Here is a 12,503-nt window from a genome sequence, read left to right on the forward strand (position 1 = left end):
CTGAAAAGTATGCACAGAATGATCTGTTTTGTGTCAAAATAGATAAAAATGTAAACATGTAGAAAGATAGCTTTGCATATATATAATTGAATATATTCATATAAACATTTTGAAAATGTATATAGATAAACGGATACAGATATATGCTTAAGTGTGCACTCAAAAAGGTCTGGAAAAATGCACAAACAACTGGATTATGGTTACACATGGCGAGTGGATGTATGAAAGAGGGAGTATGAGAACTGGGAATGGATAATTTTTAAATTTTCAAATCTCTATTATTTGGATAATATTTAACAGTGATCAATAATGTTCTACAATTTAAGCAAAATATTATTTTATGTTGTTATTTATTTTTGAGAGAGAGACAGGGCAAGCTGGGGAGGGACAGGGAGAGAAGGACAGAGAGAAAATCCCAAGCAGGCTCCCTGCTGTCAGCGTGGAGCCTGATGCAGGGCTCAAACCCATAAACACTGAGATCAAGATCTGAGCCAAAAACAAGAGTTGGAAGCTTAATCGACTGAGCTACCCAGGTGCCCCAATAAATGTTCTACAATTTAAAATAAGCAAATGTGTTAAACAAGCACATGAAGGAACGGTATAATGTGATTAATTATGTAAAATTTCTGAGTTGAAAGAGAATATGGAATCTATTTGAACAAACATCAACGATACACTATAATAAGTATTGGAACATAAAGAAGTAAAGGAAGAGACTGTGGTGAGACTAATTAAACTCTATCATTGTGTAGAATTTCAAGTGTGTTTGTTAATTTTCTAATAGAAACTACTCTCTTAATATATTATAATGACAAATTTTCATCTTGTAAAGAGAAAAACTTTCCCTGTGGTATAATCATATTTATACTTTTGTTTCTGTTTTATTTTGTAAAATATTCTCTAAAACATTCATATTTAAGACATGGTTGAAATAATTCATTTTAGTGTTTGACCTTGAACATAAGAATAAAGCCAAGATATGCTGTCTCTACTTGTACACAGGGAAACAACTGATCATATTTAGCTATTCTAAGGAAATAATACCATGTAAATACCCTTTCTTTTTATAGAAAACTACTGTATATGGATTTTCTTTGACATCTTACTATAAGCTCTGGTTGCTTTTGTAGTGAGAACCCAGCAATTCATCTGAAAGGTCATTCAGGACTAGGCACAATAATTTCAGCTGATCAAATCAATTATTTATACAATGAACTACAGTATGGTTCCCTCTAGAAATTACCTTATTATAGCTACTCACTCCCACTGAACTCTAAGAAAAGTGACATTTTGAAATACAAAGCTTATTCTCTTCAGTGAGCTTAATACGTATCGGCATCTCTCTGCGGCTCTTTTCTCTATTGAATAGCTGTCAGTCAGCAAGAGAGGGCCCATTCCCCAAGCACACTGCACAGTAGGTTTTCTTGACGTGATGGAAAATTTTCCAGTTGGCAGAAGTAAAGATTGAGGGAGGTAAAGCTTTGGACTCAGCATGAAAGGTAATAGAGCTATTAGCCAAATACCAAATTCAGAGATGCTGGTACTGCACAACCAGGCAGCTAAGAAGGAGTTTTAATGTCCTGTGGGGCACAAGTTTAGGAAAGTGTTTGGCAGATTAAAGCATACAAACAGAAAGGGGAACATCTTTGAAATAGAGCTTTTGGTATGGAAATTAGTGTCATTTTAAATTAACAATTATATTTAGTAGACGGAGAAACGTTGGACACAAAGTGGACAAGATGTTAGCATCCAGATAATGATATAATTACAAAAATAATCTGCTACCATGAACCCTAGCTCTAATAAAATAATCACATCTATGACCCCCATGACCCCTGAATTTTACTATATTCTCTGGTGCTGTATTTATTTATTATGACAAGACTGACTGCCTAAAACTGTCAATATAATAATCTATAATGTCTAAGAGAATTTTATATCCATGTTCGTTCAACATTTTATACTTAAGTGAAACTACAGAGTGCTCAAAGGACCTACTTTTTTAATGGATAATTAAAGAAAGAAATATTTAGGGGCACCTGGGTGGCTCAGTCAGTTGAGTGTCTGACTTCAGCTCAGGTCATGATCTAGCAGTTCCTGAGTTTAAGCCCTGCATTGACTCTGTGCTGATAGCTCAGAGCCTGGAGCCTGTGTTGGATTCTGTGTCTCCCTCTCTCTCTGTCCTCCCCTGCTTGCTCTCTCTCTCTCTCTCTCTCTCAAAAATAAACATTAAAAAAATAAATGCTTAAAAAATCATTAGAGCAATGCTATATTATGCCATAAGCAGGTGTACCTTAGATGAAGAATTTTAAACGTGTTAAATCACACAGCAAATTGGAGATTATGTTAGTGGTAAAGTGCTGTGCAAGAAGGGTTACCTCAAAACTAACAGTTTAAAACAACAAACTTTTATTGTCGTACCCTTTCTATAGGCCAGGAGTCTGGGCAGAGCTTGTGTGAGCCCTCCAGCTTAGTGTCTTTCACAAGGCTGTAATCAACGTGTTTGCTGGGACTGCAGTCATCTCAAAGCTCAACTAGAGGAGGCTCAGCTTACAATATTTCATATGACTGTTAGCAGAATTCAGATCCACGTGGGCTGTTGAACTTTGGACCTCAGTTTCTTGCTGGCTAGTGGCTGGAGGCCACCTTCATTTCCCTGGCATATGAGCCTCTACTTCAGCCAGCTCACGACATGCCAGCTGGCTCCCTCAGAATGAACTGGCAAGGAAGTACAGGAAGGTAGCCACACATTCTCTCTGTAACCTAATCTGGGAGTGACATTCCAAGAGTTTTGCAGTACTCTATTTGTGAGAAGTAAGCCACCAGGTCCAGTCTGCACACACCAGCATGAATGCCAAGCACTGGGAATCACTGGGGCCATCTTAGAGACTACCATAATGGTTTGGCTACCTTAGATTGGTTTCCAGTGAAACTGTGAATGTAAGACAGGGAGAAACATTTGTATATTATTACATAAATGTAATTAGATTACACATAGGTATTAAATTATTATTTTAATTTTCAAAAACCTTTTTCAAGCTTGATTTTTTTTCTGTTATAAACATAAAATTCTGAAGGTGAATTGGTAAAGAGCCCAAGTCAGGAAGTCATTTATATTAAGGTGTTCTCTAAAATAATTTATGGAAGAAACTCTTTCAACTAGCCCTTGCAGGTTTTCTCAAAAGATATTCTTCAAAATGAAATTGCCTTGAATTTTGGCAATTGGTCCCTAGAGCTTAGAGGAGACCATATGTCCAGCTAGCTCAATTTGTACATAAAAAAAAATCAGTGACAGGAATATCATGAATAAACAGAGACACCATCTACAATTCACTGTCAAGCACACGCATCAGACTCACATAGCATCTACTCATATCTGTTTACATATTAGACATCACTATTACTAGCCAAAGTAATGTAAGCAAACGCATTATAGTCTAAAAACAATGGAAACAAAAGCAACACATGCTTATAAACTCAAAAATGTATGATTCTTTAAATTGATTTTGTTTTTATTTAGGCTATTTTAAACAAAACTGGTAGAGATTCTTGACAAGTAATGGTCTATAATATGTTGAAGAGAGCATTCTCTGCAAGGTTTAGTCAACACCAATTAGCACTTTTGTTATGTCATTTATTAAGTAGTTAATATTCTGGTGGTGAATTACTCATATCACCAAAAAAAATTAATAAAGATAAATCTAACAGCTTGTTCCAATAGCTATCATCTCTATCTGGTCTCCTGCTTCTATCTTTTCCCACTTTTAATCCCATACAACATGGCAGCCAAAATGATCCTATTAAAATTTATGTCAGTAATGTGTTTTGTTTTATTTTGTTTTGTTTTGTATTGTTTTGTTTTCCCTTGGAGATAGGAAGCCATTCATGAAATTCTCCAAAGGCTCATTTCACCACAAGGAAAAAACAAAAGTCACTGAAGTGATAAGAAGAACCTAGATCATCTAGTACCTGCTATTTCTCTAATATATTTTATCTTGTTCCACTGTGGCATTCTGCTCCAGACACAGTGGCCTGCCAGACAGGGACAGGCTCTTACTGAAGATGCCATTTGACTAGAGGACCTGCATAAAGTGACAGAGTAAGACATGCAACTATCTCAGAGGAAAAACATTCCAGGCAGAGGAAAGAGGAAATATATAACCTTGAATTAATACCACTAATAAGCACAGATTATGAAAAATTAGACAGTTACTGAGGACAAGATTGTTTCAATGTTTATTGAGATACTGACATACAATGAACTGCATATATTTAAAGTATAAATTTTTTTTATAAATTTTATACTTTATATTTAAAATTATAAATAAATTTTATAAATTATAAAAAAAAAGTTTTTACTTCTATATTTCACTTCCTTTCCATCCAGACAGCTAAATGTTTCCACACAATTTGTTGAAAATACTATTTGTCCACCAGTGAATCCTCTTAGAACTTTTGTTAAAAAGTCAGTTATGGTCAGACTTATGGTATACTTCATGAATTTGTTTCTGTTTCATTATTCATTTTTTTGATGCCAATACCACTCTATGTTGATTTATCATGCATCTTGAAATAAGATGTTAGCCTCTTGCATTACTGCTGCCACATTATTACCACAAACTCTGTCTTAAAACAACACACATTTCATGTCTTAACGTTTTAGAGGTCAGAAGTCTAAAGCAAGTATCACTGGCCAAAAATCAGAGCATCAGCAGAGCTGCATTCCCTTCTGGAGGCATTAAGGGAGAATCCAATTTCTTAACTTTTCCAATTGCTGCAGATCTCCACTACTTCTATTAGTACAGCTCTCCCTTGTCTCTTCGCTGCCTGGCAAACACTAGATTCCTTGTCTCTCCTAAAATCTCAACTTGGTCATTTCAACTTAAAGTGAACTTCTGAGTTTCACTAGTGTTCCCCCTCCAAGTGCCGTGACCTGGAAAACCCACAGGCAGAATCCTAGGCCAATTCAAGGGATCCCTTCATTTGCTTTACCTTCTATCACTGCCCAATGTCTTCTGTTAGCTGTTATTGGATATTTGAAAAGAAAGGTGTTTTCTATTTTTTTTATCCAGTATTCATTTTTTTAAAGCAGAGGAATGAATCTAGTTATTTTACTCCACCTTGGAAACAGGAGGCTCTGTTTATGTCTTCTTCATATATGACCAGTTTTATTTAGTTCCTTTCTACTATCCACTAAAAGGAACTATCAAAGCTACACTATTTATGACTTAAGATATATTCTATTATTTCAAGTTCCTCAAAGTCGAGTCTTCCCATACATACTGTCATTTTCCTACCCAATACTGACCAATTCTTCCCACCTTTATCTTTGTCTTCATGTTTCTCCAACCTGATATTTTATTCTTTCTTTATTGTCCTTTGCACACATAATGCTCTATGTTCAGTAATAGCAATATACTTGTAGTTTGAACATCGTAGCCTATTTCAGGCTTTATCTTGTGCTTCTTCCTTCATTGCCAATATAAGTATCTTCCCACAACCTGGATTTCCTAATTACTTAACACATAGTTCTTTCTTTAAAAAAACAATGTTTATGGCCCCTTCCATTTGAATTGACAATTGTCTCTCTTGTGTTCTCACTCTTCTCTAAATTTTATTAACGCTGACAAACTTTTTTTCATCTGCTTAACTTACTGTTAGATTATAAATAACTTTATGAAAATTATCACGTCTGTTCCATTTCTTTGTCCTCCAGAGCAAAGTATGCGATAAAAGATACGTTTCCAAACATGCTTTAAATAAAAAAATTATCGAATGACTGAATGAGCAAATAATTGAATATGCTCATTCCCAATGACATACTTATTAAAGTGCCATAATCCTTGCCAGTACACTGTAAGATTAAGGTTACAAACATGGATTACAATTAACAAATATAAGTAGGTAATTTCTCAATAAGCTGTAATTATGAAATTTAGTGATTGAGACAAATTATATGAAATATATGATATGCACATCTAAGTACACAGACCTCTGACCTTTCTGAAGAGTGTTTTTAGTGAAAAAAAATTATACAGCTCTGTGTACCATATTTAAAAAATATGTACACTTAAGAAAATTCTGATAAAGAAATTTCTGCACAAATGGTGTTGATACATATTTTATCAATTCAAATCCTAGAATTGTGTCCTGCTCATTGTTCATTGGTAAAAACATATTTGTTAAATGTATAAAAAAGGAGGGAAAAAGGTATCAGCTGAACTTCTTTTTAGAAGATTTTTGTAAGCAATATGTTTGCTAAAAACATATTTCCAGAGCTAAAACTCTTTAATATATGTATAAAAGTTGTTTTTCCCCCCCAGGGAATAACAATAAATTTCAGTGTAGAAAAAAAAAAAAACTTAAGATACTTTACAACTTGTGAATTTATATTTATAAGCCTACCATTCTTAGTAGAATTAGCACAATGAAGGGACTCAGAACAAATCCCCCCTAAAATGCGTCACTTTGGCACATGGACGATTTTGAGCTGAAGGCAATCAACATCATGCAGGCTCCAGAGAAATTTTGCCCATGCCTTAACACCCTAGAAAAATCTAAATTGTGATGTTTCCTATAATAAGAGTTATTACCAGAGATAAATTTTATTTGTGACCCATCTGTAAGGCAGAACTAACATTTAATTCCCAAACATATGCTCTTCTTCCTATTGCCTTATGAATTGCCCTCGTTCTTTTGAGAATCCCTATCCCATTCCTTAGCTTAAGATGGCATATATACCTCATTTTACCTTTTTGTGTTTGAACCTGTCATGTATGTGAGGTTCCCATGCGTGCAACATTAAATTAGAATTTTTCCTGTTGATCTGTCTTATGTCAATTTAAATCTTACCAGAGGATTTGCCAGAAGAATAATCCTATGTCTTTTTCAAAGAATAATCACATTTTCCATTGCTGACAGTGTCCTTTACCACTGACACTATTATGAGGGATGACCTGGTGGTGGTACTTAACATGGAATTTTCATTTAAATATTGGTTAAAACAGCACCTGGGTGGCTCAGTTGGTTGAGCATCTGACTTCAGCTCAGGTCATGATCTCATGGTCCATGAGTTCGAGCCCCATATCAGGCTCACTGCTGTCAGCATGAAGCCTGCTTTGATCCTCTATCTCCCTCTCTCTCTGCCCCTCCCCTGCTCACACTCTCTATAATAAATTTAATAAATAAAGAAATAAAAATTGGTTAGAAAGACACATGTGAATTATATAGGTCCAGTGTGTATAAGAAATGGAGAGCTTACTGAAGAACATCAATAATTGGAAATAGACTCTAAAAAATAAAACATGATATCTGTACTTAATGTGTTTTTAATGTCAATATTATTATGACTTATAGTAGCTTCTTCTGGGAAACAGCTAAGAATCAGAATATCATTAGAAACTTCTATAACCAATGATTTGCAAACTAAACCAATAAAATATGATAAGTGAAGGTTAGAAATAAAAATAGCATCAAATGTCCCATTTATTGATCACATTCTTTCCATGAACACCTAATTACTTAGTATTTATATTTTTGCTTCATAAAGCATTTTTTTTCTTTTTAAATTGTGATAGGAATGGATAGGATAGGATATGTAATGGTCACTATCCATGAGGAATGTTCTAGCAAAAAGCATAAATGTATTATTGCAGATATGCAATATTAAATGTTTCATTGTGATTTATTTTTATGATTATAACTGGAAAAAAACTAATGAAGATTATTAGATTTGTTTTAACGATTTAATAGGAATTTCTTATATGCATAAAATAGCTTTTTATAGATTTTTGCAAAACTGAAATACCTAAAGACAATTCACTATTTTAAGGTACATAACCATGTCGACAATCTGAAAGTATAAATTTCAGCCAAATATTGGATGAACTGGCTCAAGCTCTGAATTATTGGATTTGAATGCATTTTTTTCTAATAGAAATTTGCATGCAATTCTCTTTGGTAAATAGGTCAAAAAAGTTAAAGCATATGTATGAATATATAATTACTTTAATTTTCCTTAGTTGCCTTGTTTACTTTTATGGTTATTGTAGAGAAATGTAATTTCAAATTTTACTGACAACAATCTATCACCTTATATCGTCTAGTTCATTCCTAGAATCACTGTATGCTTTTGTTTGTTTGTTTGTTTTTACTTTTTGAGCATTTTGCAGTTAGAAACCTGAATTAAATGAAAAAAAAAAACGTTTTTGTGCTATAATCTTGATCTTTAAATAATTGAATTGGACATTTGATTTAGTCATTTGTCAGATTCAGATCTATTCACGTGAAAGGAATATTTTCACCCAGGTTTCTTTTAGAGAAGTATCAAAGCAAAAATCCCAAAATAGTGTTTTATAAAGAGTAATTAATTTATCATTTTATTCTATAAAATTCAGTAGACAATCTTACCCTCCACCCTGTGAATTCTGCTATGGCCAACACCACTATTTAAGAATTGTTAGGTAGAAAGCAGATAATTAGTTCCTATTTCATCTATTAGAAATGATCTGAATTTAACTTCTAAGTTATCACATTACTGTCACATTTATTTGTAATTAAGCATTTTATACTAATTCTGATCCATAGCTTGCTGTTATTAGCATACAAATGTAAGCAATAACACAATCATAATTCTCTTTAAAGGATTAAGTTAGACTGTCCATAAACTAATGAGCAATAAAAAAAGAATCATGCAATTTCAGTTGCCAGTAGCTTTTCTACAACTTACACATTGCTGGAATAGAAATGATTCAGAAGGTTTTTTTGTATTAGAGGAACTGTGAATATCTGAAATAGCCAAATGGACACCTAATACAAAAAATTCTATAGAATGAAAAAACGACAGGATGTTTATTTTAAAATTTAAGCTATTGATTTAGGAACCATTGCTTAATATTTAAAATTATGTGAAAAATAAATAGTAAAGGAAGTTCAAAAGAAAAAATACCTTAGAACTGGTTGAACATGATTTATGAAATATGAATTTTTCAATCAAGCCATTTTATCCTAATTTTAAACTTAGAGTTTTTGTCTAAATAATTGCTCATTCTTCTGACTCCTAAAAAGTTTATTATATTCTAAATTGTGTGTGTGTGTGTGTGTGTGTGTGTGTGTGTGCGCACGCGTGGTCAAACTGTCATAGTCATAGTGGTCCTTATGCAGTGGGGTGGCTATCGTGGCAGGCAGATTCTCATCCAGGTTTTTAAGCATTCTTCTCTAGTAACAGTATTGCATTGTGTCTAGCTCTGAATGCACACTATATTAAAGTCATTAACAGTTCATTTCTTTTACTTTCTTGTGTAGAAGAGGATAATAATACCAACGAATTCAAGTAAATACAGGATTTGCAGAAAGATGAAAATGGACATGCTAGAGGATTCCCAGTTTTCCTCCCACATTTCCACTATTGCTACCTTTTCTTTATTGCAAGTTACCCACACCCCCATCCTATGAACCTTTACTAGCTGATAATCCTCTGAAGTTGACAAAAATAGTTTATAGAAATATTGTTTTGATGGCTGTCAGCATTATACCGGAGATCTCAAGCAAAGGGCATGAAAATAGGACCAATTTCAAACTGCAAGTTTTGACTAAAGCTGAAAACTGGCACTTAAACCAAAACCATAATGACAGGTACTTAATTTCTCTTAAGCTGTGACAACCCTGAGTCTGCCTTAGTAGGGCATCTCTGGGTCTTCAGGTGCTTCCAGATGCACACTGGCTAAATAAACCTTTTAACTTCTATTTTAGCCATTTAAATTTCTTTTCTGATAGATATGTAAATTCTATCCTGTTCTTTGGGTAGTGATTTCAACTGAATTTCTCTCCCCTATGTGAAAATGAATTTTGTCCCCATTTGCAATTTGCCACAACATTCTTTTACTTCATATAAATTTGCGCATTTTTCACTTTTTAAGTTAGTTATAACATCTGTCTATTCCCTCATATTATATGAGCAAAATAAACTAGATAATGTGAGTTCACTATTATACTATATGTAAGTCATGATTTTACCTTTTTTTAAAAAAATTATCTTTTAATGTCTTTTTGGGACCATTTTAAATGGGTCAGAACAGTTTCTGAATATATAACAGTCTTATTTTTTTAATGTATTTAAAGGGTCATCTTATGTATGAAATTCCTGTACAAAAGCAAGGATGGAAAACAAAGTATGAACACTTATGTCAGTACTTAACATGCATGCAAAGAGACAGAGTATATTCCAGTAACTGGCAGCTTTTAGATCCCTTGAGTTTTATTTATTGGTTCCCTGAAAATTAAACACAAATAGTTGAATAAATAGAAATGAACTCTAATAGCCTTTAGTTATGTAAAACAGATAAATACAATATAATGAGAGTTCATAATAGTTCTACCACATGTAGCAACTGTGAAGAAAAGAACATTTGTGAACAGAGTGGACAGAAAAGATTAAAGATATGCTTGAAAGCTAGTGCTGAGCAGCAAAAAAAGTTGGAAGGAAAAGAAATCCCTTCCACTTGTATCACACTCATATCTCCATTGGGAACTATTTCTCTTTCCAATACAGAATGCCTTACACAGGGAAATACAATGAACCATTGTCAGTCTATTGATGTCTATTAATAGCAATTTCCTTTTCTGCCAAACACAAATTAAGCAATAAGGTAAGCTACTGGATCCTTTTCTTTCTTTCTTTCTTTTATTATGAAGGTTATTGTCATATTGGTTTCCATACAACACCCAGGGCTCATCCCAACAGGTGCCCTCCTCAATGCCCATCACCCACTTTCCCCTCCCTCCCACCCCCCATCAACCCTCAGTTTATTCTCAGTTTTTAAGAGTCTCTTATGGTTTGCCTCCCTCCCTCTCTTTTTGTTTTCCCTTCCCCTCCCCCATGGTCTTCTGTCAAGTTTCTCAGAATCCACATAAGAGTGAAAACATGGTATCCGTCTTTCTCTGTATGACTTATTTCACTTAGCATAACACTCTCCAGTTTCATCCACGTTGCTACAAAAGGCCATATTTCATTCTTTCTCATTGCCAAGTGATATTCCATTAAGTATATAAACCACAATTTGTTTATCCATTCATCAGTTGATGGACATTTAGGCTCTTTCCATAATTTGGCTATTGTTGAAAGTGCTGCTATAAACATTGGGGTACAAGTGCCCCTATGCATCAGCACTCCTGTATCCCTTGGGTAAATTCCTAGCAGTATGATTGCTGGGTCATAGGGTAGATCTATTTTTAATTTTTTGAGGAACCTCCACACTGTTTTCCAGAGCGGCTGCACCAGTTTGCATTCCCACCAACACTGCGAGAGGGTTCCCATTTCTCCACATCCTCGCCAACATCTACAGTCTCCTGATTTGTTCATTTTAGCCACTCTGACTGGCGTGAGGTGATATCTCAGTGTGGCTTTGATTTGTATTTCCCCCATGAGGAGTGCTGTTGAGCATCTTTCCATGTGCCTGTTGGCCATCCGGATGTCTTCTTTAGAGAAGTGTCTATTCATGTCTTCTGCCCATTTCTTCACTAGATTATTTGTTTTTTGGGTGTGGAGTTTGGTGAGTTCTTTATAGATTTTGGATACTAGCCCTTTGTCCGATATGTCATTTGCAAATATATTTTCCCATTCTGTTGGTTGCCTTTTAGTTTTGTTGATGTTTCCCTTGCAGTGCAGAAGCTTTTTATCTTCATGAGGTCCCAATAGTTCATTTTTGCTTTTAATTCCCTTGCCTTTGGAGATGTGGCAAGTAAGAAATTGCTGTGGCTGATGTCAGAGAGGTTTTTTTCCTGCTTTCTTCTAGGGTTTTGATGGTTTCCTGTCTGACATTCAGGTCATTTATCCATTTTGAGTTTATTTTTGTGAATGGTGTAAGAAAGCGGTCTAGTTTCATTCTTCTGCATGTTGCTGTCCATTTCTCCCAGCACCATTTGTTAAAGAGACTGTCTTTTTTTTTCCATTGGATATTCTTTCCTGCTTTGTCAAAGATTAGTTGGCCATACATTTGTGGGTCCAATTCTGGAGTCTCTATCTATTCCATTGGTCTCTGTGTCTGTTTTTGTGCCAATACCATGCCATCTTGATGATTACAGCTTTGTAGTAGAGGCTAAAGTCTGAGATTGTGAGGCCTCCCTCTTTGGTCTTCTTCTTCAATATTTCTTAGCTATTCGGGGTCTTTTGCAGTTCCATACAAATTTTAGGATTGACTATTCTAGCTTCGAGAAGAATGCTGGTGCAATTTTGATTGGGATTGCATTGAATGTGTAGATAGCTTTGGGTAGTATTGACATTTTAACAATATTTATCCTTCCAATCCATGAGCACAGAATGTTTTTCCATTTCTTTTTATCTTCTTCAATTTTCTTCATAAGCTTTCTATAGTTTTCAGCATACCTGGATACTTTTTTCAATCTCAGGTATCAGAAGAGTCTTTCCAACTCCTAAAATTTCCTAGCCATGGGGAAATATCAAAATGATGACCCTTAGATTCATGCACTAAAGGTCAGTCTGCTTT

The 12,503-nt window shown here is 34.5% G+C and overlaps 1 long non-coding RNA gene across 2 annotated transcripts in view; it reads right to left on the reverse strand.

Annotated features, from left to right (window-relative positions):
- The window catches only part of LOC122217002, a 129,854-nt gene that overhangs the window by 105,797 nt on the left and 11,554 nt on the right, over nt 1-12,503 (reverse strand). The window lies entirely within an intron of this gene.

Source organism: Panthera leo, chromosome B1 (assembly GCF_018350215.1).
Source record: "Panthera leo isolate Ple1 chromosome B1, P.leo_Ple1_pat1.1, whole genome shotgun sequence".
Classification (NCBI taxonomy): Eukaryota; Metazoa; Chordata; class Mammalia; order Carnivora; family Felidae; genus Panthera; species Panthera leo.